At 38.6% G+C, this 11745-nt stretch overlaps 1 pseudogene; it reads right to left on the bottom strand.

The window, feature by feature from the left end:
- Nucleotides 1-11387: 11387 nt before the first annotated feature.
- LOC111759037 (small nucleolar RNA SNORA68) lies at nucleotides 11388-11505 on the bottom strand (annotated as a pseudogene).
- Between the last annotated feature and the right edge of the window lie 240 nt (nucleotides 11506-11745).

Genomic DNA, 11745 nt, shown 5'->3' with positions numbered 1-11745 from the left:
GTCATTATGGACTAAGTCACCAAAAGGCTCTAACTTTAATCAAGTAATTTTCTGGATTAAAAAATATCACAGGTTAAGACCAGATACTCTCCATTAGAAAAGAATGCTTAGGTGCTGAATGAAGCACTAAAACATACAGAGGCATTAATAGAAAAACAAAGCATATTGCTAAGAATCCCACAAAATCCATGGGCTAAGCAAACCCCAAGTGAGCACAAAGGAATTGGGCCAGATCAAGGGATTCTCAATTAGAAATTGTATATTTTCAAGCAGGATATTCAGATGGTTGATCTACCCTCTGCATTAACTGAGGAAACCTCAGCAATGTCAAATGTGGGCTTGTCAGAATTTCCAAGGGATGAATTGATCTAAGTTCTAGCAGTTGGGCAATGGGGACCACCCTTGTCTGAGGCACTTGAAAATATATGGTTTACAGATGATGGAGCCACCATGTCCTCCTCTGGAGTATGCTGGAAGACTATGGTCTTGAGACTAAAAGATACAAATACCTAACTAGTACAGGGACAGAGTACTCAGTGCAATATGCAGAATTAATAACAATCCGACTGTCCATGAAATAAATGTTAAAAGAGAAAAGGAAGAAAATACACATATTTACAGATTTCCAATAATTGGCAAACTAGTAATTATGACATTTGGGGCAAAGAAATATGGGATAAAATAGCTAATTTAAAAATGGAGGGAAGCTAATTTGGCTCAACCCGTTGGACTTCTGCCTACCACATGGGAGGTCCCAGATTCAGGTCCCAGTGCCTCCTGGACAAGACGAGCAATGCTGCACCTGCAGCAACCTGCTGCAACAAGCCTAGACCCCGCAATCGGCCCAAATGAGCTAGATGCCACAAGCCAGCAGAAACTGCAGCCTGCAGGGAGCAGATGTGGCTCAGGCCATCAGGCACTTGCTTCCCATGTGTGAAGTCCCCAGTTTGGTTCCCTGTGCTGTTGGAGTCGACGGACCCGAAGGGTATCGGGAATGAAAATCAAAGAGAGAAGGGAGAATGAAACAGAAAAAGAAAGAGCGAGAGAAAAAGAACGAGAGAGCTGGGATCAGGGGATCTGCGAGTAGAGACTCATCAGACAACTTTACTGATTACAAGGGGCTCTTTATATACCACAGTGTATGTGTCTACAAGCAGGACCATGACAGCCTACGTGCCAATAAGCACAGACCTAGTAGAAACATAGCTTCCGTGACATTAAGGAGCAACTCGTATTAACTATCAGCATTACCTATAGTCTAAGGAATTTTAGGAAAAAACCTTATCTCAAGGTACAAAGCCTAAGTGTTCTATACATTACAAAAGGTATGAGCTCATCTTTTCCTTCAGCCCTTAACAGCTTCAGCCCATTTGCCCGGAACTCCCAATCACTGCATTCCTTAGGTTGCAAGCGTAGTCATGGAGACAGCACGAGCATGGAGACGGCACGAGCATGGAGACAGCACGTCTCTCCTTGAGAGGCCACTGTGCCTCAGTTTCCAACACTGTGCCTCTTGGAGAAGATGAGCAGACACAGCAAGCAAACCAAGGAGCAGAAAGATGAGGGAACCATGGGGGGTGGGGTGTAAATAAAAAATTAAATAAATCTTTAAAAAGTATAGATATGCTCACACATGTTATCAACACATCAAAAGGGCAAATCTAAGACAACAAATCATAATAATGCAGTAGACAAGTTAAGTAGGATAGAAAAGGAACACAGAACAACTCTACCAAAGTAGTAATAATGAAAAAAATGAGAAAATACAGAAAGATGACCTAACACCACAGAGGAAAATAAACGAATGGGCACTTGAACTGACAGGACACCAAGGATTACATGGTACAATTAAATGGATACAAAACAGGAATTTGCTTATATACATGCACATTGCAAGAAATGTAGTACAAATTGACCATATATGTCCAATATCATGAACAAAAAAATATAGCTTGCTCTTGTATTCTAGTAGACATGTAAGCAGGAATTGGAATACATTTTCCACCTAAAAAGAATGATCAGAAATAAACTATTAAAGTTCTTGAAACATGTTATGCATGTTACAGAAACCCTCTAATCATAGAATCATATCAAAGAAGTCAATTTACAGGAAAAAAAGTGCAAAAACGGGCAGAGAGTGAAAGTATGCTGGAATTTTCATTTAGCATACAACCCCATAGGAGCAAGAAACATAGAAAGATAAAAAAGTTATTAAAAGAAAAATTGAGAATGCTAATCAATAAAACAGACCTGAAAGTTTGGTCTAAACAAGTTTGGAAGGCTGCTAAGGTCTTAATTAAATAATAAGGAAAGATTGCAATTACCTAGCCTTATAGACATGATTAGAACACAACCTACTGAAATAAAAATATGAGGCAATACAGAAAAGGAGACTAAAAAAGGAAATATAGGAAAAGGTGTTAATTAGAAGTGCACATGGAATATGAAGATTGGAGAATTTATAGCACCAGCCTCAAGCAAGACTTACTGGCTAACCCTGGTTGAAGGACATCTAGCACAGGTAATTAGCACATACTAATATTATGTCAAGCTACATGCTTGAAGATGAGTTACAGGGTGCACATCACAGCAGTTCTGGTTGGCCTATTCATCTTTTCAATCTGCATCCTGGTTGGAAGCCAAGAATGAAAGAGAAACCAGTGGCAATAATTCAACCCTCTCCAACTACAACACCACTTTCTGTCACACCACCAAACAACTTTATCTCTATTGAACTTGAAGTTACACCCATGCCTCTGATTGCACCAGCCCTACACCATATCAATTTCAGCATTTTCAAGGAATGGAGAGAAGCAGTGGGCAAACTGTGATGAGGATCTTCAGGATCTTGAGTGGGATGGCTGGGAATGCGCAATACCAACCTGGAGCACTTCAGGTACTGAGACTGACTTTCTTGAGCAATTTCTGATTGAGTTGCACACAGTTTTAGGCACTATTCAAGGCTAGAGTATATAGGTTTGATATCTAATTTGTTTTCTCTAATCACATGTTATAGTGAAAGAACAGGTGCATTTACACACAATGGGCTGTTGGTACTCTAGAAAAGTCAAAACTGCCAACAGAGGAAACCCAAAGGGTTTTAAAAAGGCCTTTTGCTGCTGGAGTAGTTCCCACTTAGGAAAACTAGTGAAACATCCATGGGGAATACCAGCTAATTGCCCTAAAAGGCTATGTATCTTGTTATTGTTTTGTTTTTATGTTGAGTAATATTGCCAATACTACTAATCATGGAACACATAGGGGAAATGTGACTGGTAACTATGGTAATGAAATTACAACCAGAATCACAACTATCAAGGACCCAATTATACAAATTAAAGGAAAATATGTAATTTCTGGCTGGCTCTACTGGCTAGCAGAAACAAGTATCTTTCATACATCAGGATACTGATTTAAGCATATGAATACATCAGAATTAGACCATTTTTTCTCTCATTCTTGCTCAGATGACTTTAACCAATATTTCCAGTGGAAATATTATGATACCTTGAGATACTTACATAGGTCTGGATATCACCACCATAAGCATGTTAAAGTTCCATCATATAACCAGGTGGGCAAAGCAAACGGACAACCACTTGCTCTATAAGTACTAATACAGCTATGGTTTACTAAACAATGGGAAATTGCCAAACAATTCTGGGATGTGCTATGAATATTTATTATAATCTTGAAGGCAGAAATATGACAAGTCTATTAACAGACATGATCCCATGTGACCCACAAAATAGGAAAATTTGAGAGTTTTCAGTAGGAAGTTTATACTGTTTGGCTATGACACAATGGATGTCTGAGGAAATTAATGATGATGATTATGACAATGATTATGAGGAGGAGGAGAAAAAAAGAAACAAACAAAAGGCAGAAGAGGAAGATGAGGGAAATAGCACTATCTACCCAGTTCTATACCACAACAATACATCCTATCTATGACTCTCATATAGAAACAACTGTTAAAGTCTACTAAAGAATGACCTAAGGTTAATGTGAAATTACCTCCATTACCATACAATGGGATAATGAGGATAGGGGTGCTATGGAGGATGATACCACAAGTGAAACCATATAACACCTAAGGTCACCAATTGGCCAAATATGTCCCATTATAAAGCATGATTATACAAGGAACTGAATTAGTCACATCAAAAGCTGACTTCTTTAAACCAGAAGTGTTCTGGGTATGGTTTGGTGATGAACTTCCTTCTGCAAAATTAAATTGGTGACATAGTATATTTCCCTTAGTGCTAACCACAGTCAACTTTGTGGATTATAAGAATTCCCTAAATTTAGACCAGAAATTTTGAATGGACCAAACCCACCAGATATTTACTGATGATTTTTAAAACTCCTCTGCTGTTAATACAAACAAACGCATAACAGATACCTATACATTAAGACATTGTAAATTGAACACAGAAAGGAGAATATTATAGAGAACATGCACCATGGGCTCTTTTACAGTAGTAAACAAATACTGACTGTTAGGATATGAAATAATGGCTCTACATGAAACCACATGTTGGGAAATAGCAACCATTAACAGCTCTGCAGGATTGGACCTGACAGGACCCTTCAGACTGTTTTTGAAAGACCACAAATATATAGTTATGCCCTGCACTAAGACTAATAACAAAATGTTGGTGAATCAAGTAACTTATGAACAAATTTGCAATAAAAAGGCCAATAGGACCTTTATAGGGGTTAAGATCCCAGTAATAGAATGCACCACTCTTAACTAAACAGATAGGGCACTGACCACCATAACTGGGGAAGTTGCTTATAGACTTGACAAGATAATCCAACTGGGGAAAACCGAAAAAAAACAAAACAAAAAAAAAACCCATAATACATGGTATGGTGGTATTGCTAATATACCATGCAGTAAATAGTATCATTGAACTAATTCAAAGAACTAGTCTATTGGAAGAATGTTACTTTATATTATTGAGTACCTTATAGTGATTATTTAGAACTTTAAAAAACAAAACAAATGCCTAATATACCTAAAACTGTAATGTCAGGATTGGTGACAGCCACAGAAAGTCCCATGTTTTTAAGGGATGAACTTACAGATTAGACTCTTAAGGAAAAGATTTTGAAAATGCCATAGCTGAAAATTCCATAATCTCATTTGCCTTGATAGCCTTACACCCTCACTGTTAAAAAAATGTATATATGTATATACACACACACACACACACACATACACACACACACACAGGCACAATTCTTGATGAGGATATGAAGACCAAAATCAGATCACAGGAAGTATGATATATCATACTAAAACACTTAAAGCCCTATAAAAATAAATCCATGGACTTTATATCTTAACTTTCATTACAGCAGGTGAACCATGTAAGGTATATAGACGAACAATATATCATAACGATTAATATACAGAATGTCAGTTCTGAGTCAGTGTCTAATAGTCCCTGATACATCTGATCACTTTTTTTCCCCCAAAGCACAGTCATGTTGGTAAAAGGGTGTGGGTCTCTTTGGGGGAAGACTGGGAGGATTAACAGTATAAATTTTTGGCAGCATATCAGGGTTCTCTAAGGGGACCTGACCTTCCCTTCATTAAGGGGTTTTGAGTCTGTAAACTGTCTCAAATCTGGGAATTGATTGAGGGGTCATGACCCTCTATTTTTATGATTTAAGTTAGATTTTTTCCTCTTATCCTAGAATTCCTCTGCTTATACAGATCAAACAAGAATTTAGTAGACTGTAAATCTGTTTTACTTTTAGGTACCCTGTGGTCAACTAGTCATCACCAAAGGTTTCTGCGAATCAGATAATTCCAAATATTGCTGTGACTCTGCTGTCCATTACAATAGCCACGCCCACCTTGTCTTTAGCAATTAAGTGCTACCACTTGGCTTCTGACAACCCACAATCTGATCATTCTCACTGTTTCAAGTTCAGTGGCAGCAGTTCCCACAGTATTATCTGACCTACAGAGAAGGATGACCACAGGGCTCTTTAGGGATGATGGAGCTGCTTTCACAAACTGATTCCTGGTGAAAGTGTGTCTTTGGACAGGGCAGGTGAGCAGGTCGTACATGATGTATCCACTGTAACATCCCAGTCTCCTAAGTCTTTGGAACCCCTCAACTACTTTATCCCAGGGCAGTTCTGGCATTTCATTTTGGGGTAATGTAAGCCACCTGTTGGTCCATGCTTCAGCCATCCTCTCAAATAAATTGTTAGAACTCTTTCTAACCCCTCAAGCTGTAACACTGAATCCAGAATCTGTGCTTAGTGGGACCAAATCAATAAATTCAGCCTGATCCAGCTTTATATTTCCTACCATTATCCCACAATCTTTGTACCCATTCCAACACATATTCCCCTGATTTCTGTTTATATAAAATGGGAAAATCATGCAGTTTTTAGACTATAGTACACTTCCTCATGGGTCACACTTTCTACCTCACCTTTTGGGATCTGTTGGAATTTCAGTATGGTTATAGGTGGGAGAAGAGAGGGGTAGGAGGTGGGACATGAGAAGAATTAGTGGTGTCTGGCAAGTCACCTACCTAGGGCATTCTATTACAATTTTGTGGTGGTTTGAAGTTATATGTACTCCAGAAAAACATATTCTTAAATCTAATCCGTTCCTATGGGTGTGAACCCATTGTAAGTAGAACCTTCTTATGGTGTTACTTCCGTTAGGATGTGACCCACCTCAATTAGAACCGGTCTTTAAACTTTTACTGTAGTCCTTTATAAGTGGAATGAAATTGAGACCAAGAGAAAGCAAACCCTGGAGGCGAGAAGCTGGAATCAATGAAACCCGGAAGAGAAGAGAGAGACCAGCAGATGCCGCCATGTGCCTTGCGATAAGACAGAGGAGCCAAGGATCGCTGGCAGCTGGTCTTCAGGAAAAAGGCATTTGGACATTTCAGGTCTCAAAACTCTAAGCAAATAAATTCCCATTGTTTAGCCTGAACCATTTCATGGTATTTTCTTTGAGAAGCCTAGGAAACAAAAACAAGTTTCATCCGGTGAAACAGGGTTGCTAAAACAAATACCATACAATGGGTTGGCCTAACAACAGAAATTTATTGGTTCATGGTTTCAGAGGCTAGCAGGCTTGCTTCCTCCCAGGATTGGTATCTTCTAGTTGGCTGGCAATCTTTTCCTTTTCTTTTCTGACACATAGCGATGTCGTAGCAATGTCTTTTCCTCTCTCTTCTGGGTTCTATTGACTTCTGGCTGCTCCCTGTGGCTTTTCTTTCTGTCTCCAGTTTCCTGAAGACTTCAGCCATATTGGATTAAGGCCCACCTTCATTCACTTTGGGCACACCTTGACTAATAGCATCTTCAAAGGTCATAGTTACAAATGGGTTCACACACAGGACCAGAGATTGGGACTTGAACATGCCTTTTATAAGGAATATGATTCAATCCCCAACCTAGGCATAGGTGAGGCTGAGCCTCCTAGACTCAGCTGAGACCCAAAAGGGGCTTGGGTGGTGCCAGGTTAGTAACTGTCTCCCTACAAAGCCCATCACGAGTATTCTCTGAAAGAAATCATACTTAGTTAATGACCTCAAATATTAACTCACCATAAAGTTTCACTAACCCAAAATAAACACAATACCATAAGTCAGCAGAAAAAACAAACATAATAGACTACAAGGACTATGTATATTGAACATCAGAAATAGGGTATAAAAGCCATATATAAAGTATTTGAAGGAATCACAAAAGTGTGCATGAAATAAGACTACAAAAGTTATTTGAAAAAGAACCAAAAAGAAATGAAACATAATTGTTGCAATAAAAACTCAATGGATGACTTGAATAGCAGACTATACACAGCAGAAAAGAAAATTTGCAAACTGGAAGATAGATCTGAAAAATGCAGCATAGGAGACAGAAAAAAATGGAGGAAAGGGAAGAGATATGCAATGTAGAAGGAGAAGGTCTAATTGAAATCCCAGAAGACAAGAATATAGTCTTGATGGTGATATTTGAAGAGATAATGACAGAATTTTCCAGAAAATTGAAAGCTATGTTTGTGAAAATCCAGAACATAATGTGTAAATGAAACAGATAAATTAAATATCCATATGTAATGAAACTACAGAGCATCAAGGACAAAGATCCTAAAAGCATTCAGAGAGGAAAGAGAGAAACTTACAAAGGAATGACAGACTGACAGCAGATATCTCAACAATAAGTACCTTTAAAATGTAGAATAATATCTTTAAAATGTTGAGATAAAATGACTAACTTAGAAATGTGCACCAAGAAAGTCTATATTTTGGAAATGCAGATGAAATAAAGACAACGAAAATAAAAACTAAGAGAGTTTCTTGTCAACAGACCCACATCAATGGAATTTCTAAAGGATCATCTTTAGAAAGAAGAAAATGATACCATAATTAAAGACTGAGAGGCAAGAAGGAATCATAAGCAAAAGAATTGGTAAACTATTGGTAAATGCAAACAAATATTACCTATAAAAGAATAAATATTGTTATCTGATTTGTAGGGTGTTTTGTTTGTTTGTTTGTTTTGTTTTTAAAAAAAGACAGACCTAAATGACAAAATATGAAATTCAAAAGGGAGGTGATCAGTCACAGTTTTTCTAAGGTCTGGTATTTCCCTAAATGTTAGCATTTGACATAATCATATTACAATGATCAAAACCAGGAAATAAACATTAATACAATACTATGAACTAATCTACAGAACTTTTTCAAATTTCACCTGTTGTCCCACCAATGTCCTTTTTCTAGTCCAGAATTTTACATTGCAGAGTAGGTTTGTTACTGCTTCAAACAACAGAATATAGCAGAAATGATGCTATGTGACAAGGGGAAGGGGCATTTACACCACCTCTCAATGAGAAGTGTCAAAGAATTTATAGATATTTTTAAACTACCCCAAAGAACGAGAACCCAAGAATAGCTAAGATACTCCTGGAAAAAAAAACAACAACAACACCATAAACTGAAAATTTGTTCTATCAGATACCAAGATTAATATAAACCTATATAATTAAGACAATATGGTATTAGTGTAGGAATAGATGACCAGTGGAATAAAATAAAGAACCAAAAAATAGATCCACACATGTATGTGTTTTTGATGTATTCAGAGGTAGTATCATAGTCCAGTGGGAAAAGGATAAGATATTTAGTAAGTAATAATCAATTAGTAATCCAAATAGAAGAAAAATATCATTGGATCACACCACACATACAAGTCAATGAGACAGTCACTGATTATCCCCATTTTATAGAAGGGACAGAGAGGTTAAGGAAATTTCCTAAGGTTATTTAGTAGCAGCCAGGATTTTAATCTGGATGTTTTGGCTTCAGATCATAACAAAAGAGCCAGAATTCAAACTCAAGCTATCTGGCTTTAAAGGAGTTTTAGCCTCTATGTTTTCCTATAGAAACCAGAGTATGACAACAGCTTTCTTTGCTTTGTTATTTTATTTGTGACTAGTACTAGCCCTGGGTACTGCAGAGCTTCACAAAAAGGAGCTTTCTTTGTTCTCAGGAGTAAAATGTGGTACCACATAACTGTTTCTCACAGCTACTTCCAGCTCTAGGACCAATCTCATTTCTCTTGTGCATACATTTTGGTTCATAAATTCCAGCCCCACTTCTAAAACCACAGTGGAGACTTTTGCCCTGCCTCCTTCCTCTGTTCCAGGCACCCACAGCAGAGTTCAGGGCAGGGGGACACAATTTGCCATCTGTTGGTGTTCAGTCTCTCCCACTGCCAGAGTGAAATACGGCTGAATGTGTTTGGAAGTCCCAATTAAATCGCCTGAGGCACAATCAATTCAAGGAAATCAATATTTGGTTCCTGCTCTAAGTCAGGCACTCTGCTGGGTGTGGTACATTTAGACTTTTGTACCATCCGGATTTTGTACATGCTATTAAAATAAGGTTTTCTTACTTTGGGGCCAGGACACTGGCTTCATTTGCATTTATGCGGCTTGTGATGCTGTACCCTGCTGTACGCAAGGGCTTCACAAATGGGAATCTGTCATTAAGAGCTACCTGAAAGCAGCTCAGAACATTTTCATTTGTCTAGTAGAAAGATTATCCCAAATTTATTGGCTTTTATTGTCCTGTAAGACATAAACAAGTTTTGTATCTAACCCAACAATTTTATTCTATAATTTTTTTTCTAAAATCTTTACCCATTTACTCAAATCCTGTTGAATCAGCTTTAGCATCTTATTAATTCCTTTAATAATGATTTGAATAAATCTTTGACACTTTTTCATTCTATGTATGAAAAATGTTTGAAAAGATTTGAAAATTATACTTTGCTGGAGCAAACTACAGAGGGAAGTCTGGGGCTGGTTTGGAGGAGCATTGCTTGGACTCCCATCAATTCCTGTCCACGTTAAAGGGTATCAGAGGAAGCAATATGTAGCTGCATACACCGGAGATGATTAAGAAGTACCAGCCAGCAGAAAAAATGCTATTTAGGTTAGTATGCAACTAAGGAGGGAGTTGAGAGTGCAGGGGTAAAAAGCAGTGAAGCAGCAGCTGTCTCTAACTCCCAGAGAATAAAGAGTACAGGAGAGATGGAGGGCCTGAAGGTTAAAAAAAAAAAAAAAAAAGTAAAAAATAGAAAGAAGATAACAAAGAGAAACAAAATACATTTCCTAGTGGTGCAAATGGCTGGACTTTAAACTCTTTGGAGTTAATTTTGAGAAGCCCTGGAAACAGGCAAAATAAAGACTCATAAGAGAAAACATCCACTTCACTTAGGTGAAGCAACAAAAGCGAGGGGAGGCAGGAAGGAAGTGGATTTTAAATTATGGCTAATCAGTATCCAAAGGACAGCAGTCACAGGCAATTAAAGGGGTATCAGAAATCTGCTATCAGTGGAATACAAATTCAAATGTTTTGTGAATTCAGATATAATTTTATTCATTGTATATATTGGATGTATTTCATTTCTTTCTCTCCTTCTCCCCCAGCAGTTTAAAATAAGATGTCAGGGGAAAATTATTTTATGGAAACAAATCCTGAATCCGAATGCATCACACAATCTAGTCACTAAAGTGATGCTAAGTAAAGGACCAATGATGGACCATTGGGTTTCCTTGTCCCAAGACAGGGGAGAAAGGGTGGCAGGCCTCAGGGGGTGAAGTAGGCACTGCATTTGTGCCCTCTGGGCACCTTCTCCAAAAGTGGCTTGTTTTCACCAGTTGTTTTTTGGGGGGGGTTGGGAACGGGACGTTGCATGGATTTCTTGGTCCTGTGATCTCCTCCACCTTCATGATTTGGATGGAGTGGGTACTCACGCAGTGCCGGGCACCCGGCCTGGGAGAGAGGAGCGAGGTCAGCAGCCCCCACGCACCTGTGCAGTGCCCCCTGGAGTGAAGAACCTCCACATCACTCTGAGGGGCACAGCATAGCCCCCAAAGGTGATGAGGTTCGCTTGATGTTAGCACTGCTGTTTGGAGAAACTGCGGTTCTTGGGTTTAGATGTGAGATTTGTTTGTCTGTTTGTTTTTTAGGAGATACAGGGGATTAAACCCAGGACCTCGTACATGGGAAGCAGGCACTCAACTACTGAGCTACATCAGCCCCCCATCAGAGTTGGTTTTCTCGTTTGCTTGTTTTGTTGTTTTTAGGAGGTATCAGGGATTGAACTGAGGCCCTCATATGTGGGAAGCAGGTGCTCAACCACTTGAGGTATGTCTGTTCCCCTCACCAGGTTTTAAAGTACTGA

Source organism: Dasypus novemcinctus, chromosome 12, assembly GCF_030445035.2.
Source record: "Dasypus novemcinctus isolate mDasNov1 chromosome 12, mDasNov1.1.hap2, whole genome shotgun sequence".
In the NCBI taxonomy this organism is placed as follows: domain Eukaryota; kingdom Metazoa; phylum Chordata; class Mammalia; order Cingulata; family Dasypodidae; genus Dasypus; species Dasypus novemcinctus.
The sequence above is the reverse complement of the archived record's forward strand: the minus strand, read 5'-3'. Positions and strand labels throughout refer to the sequence as shown.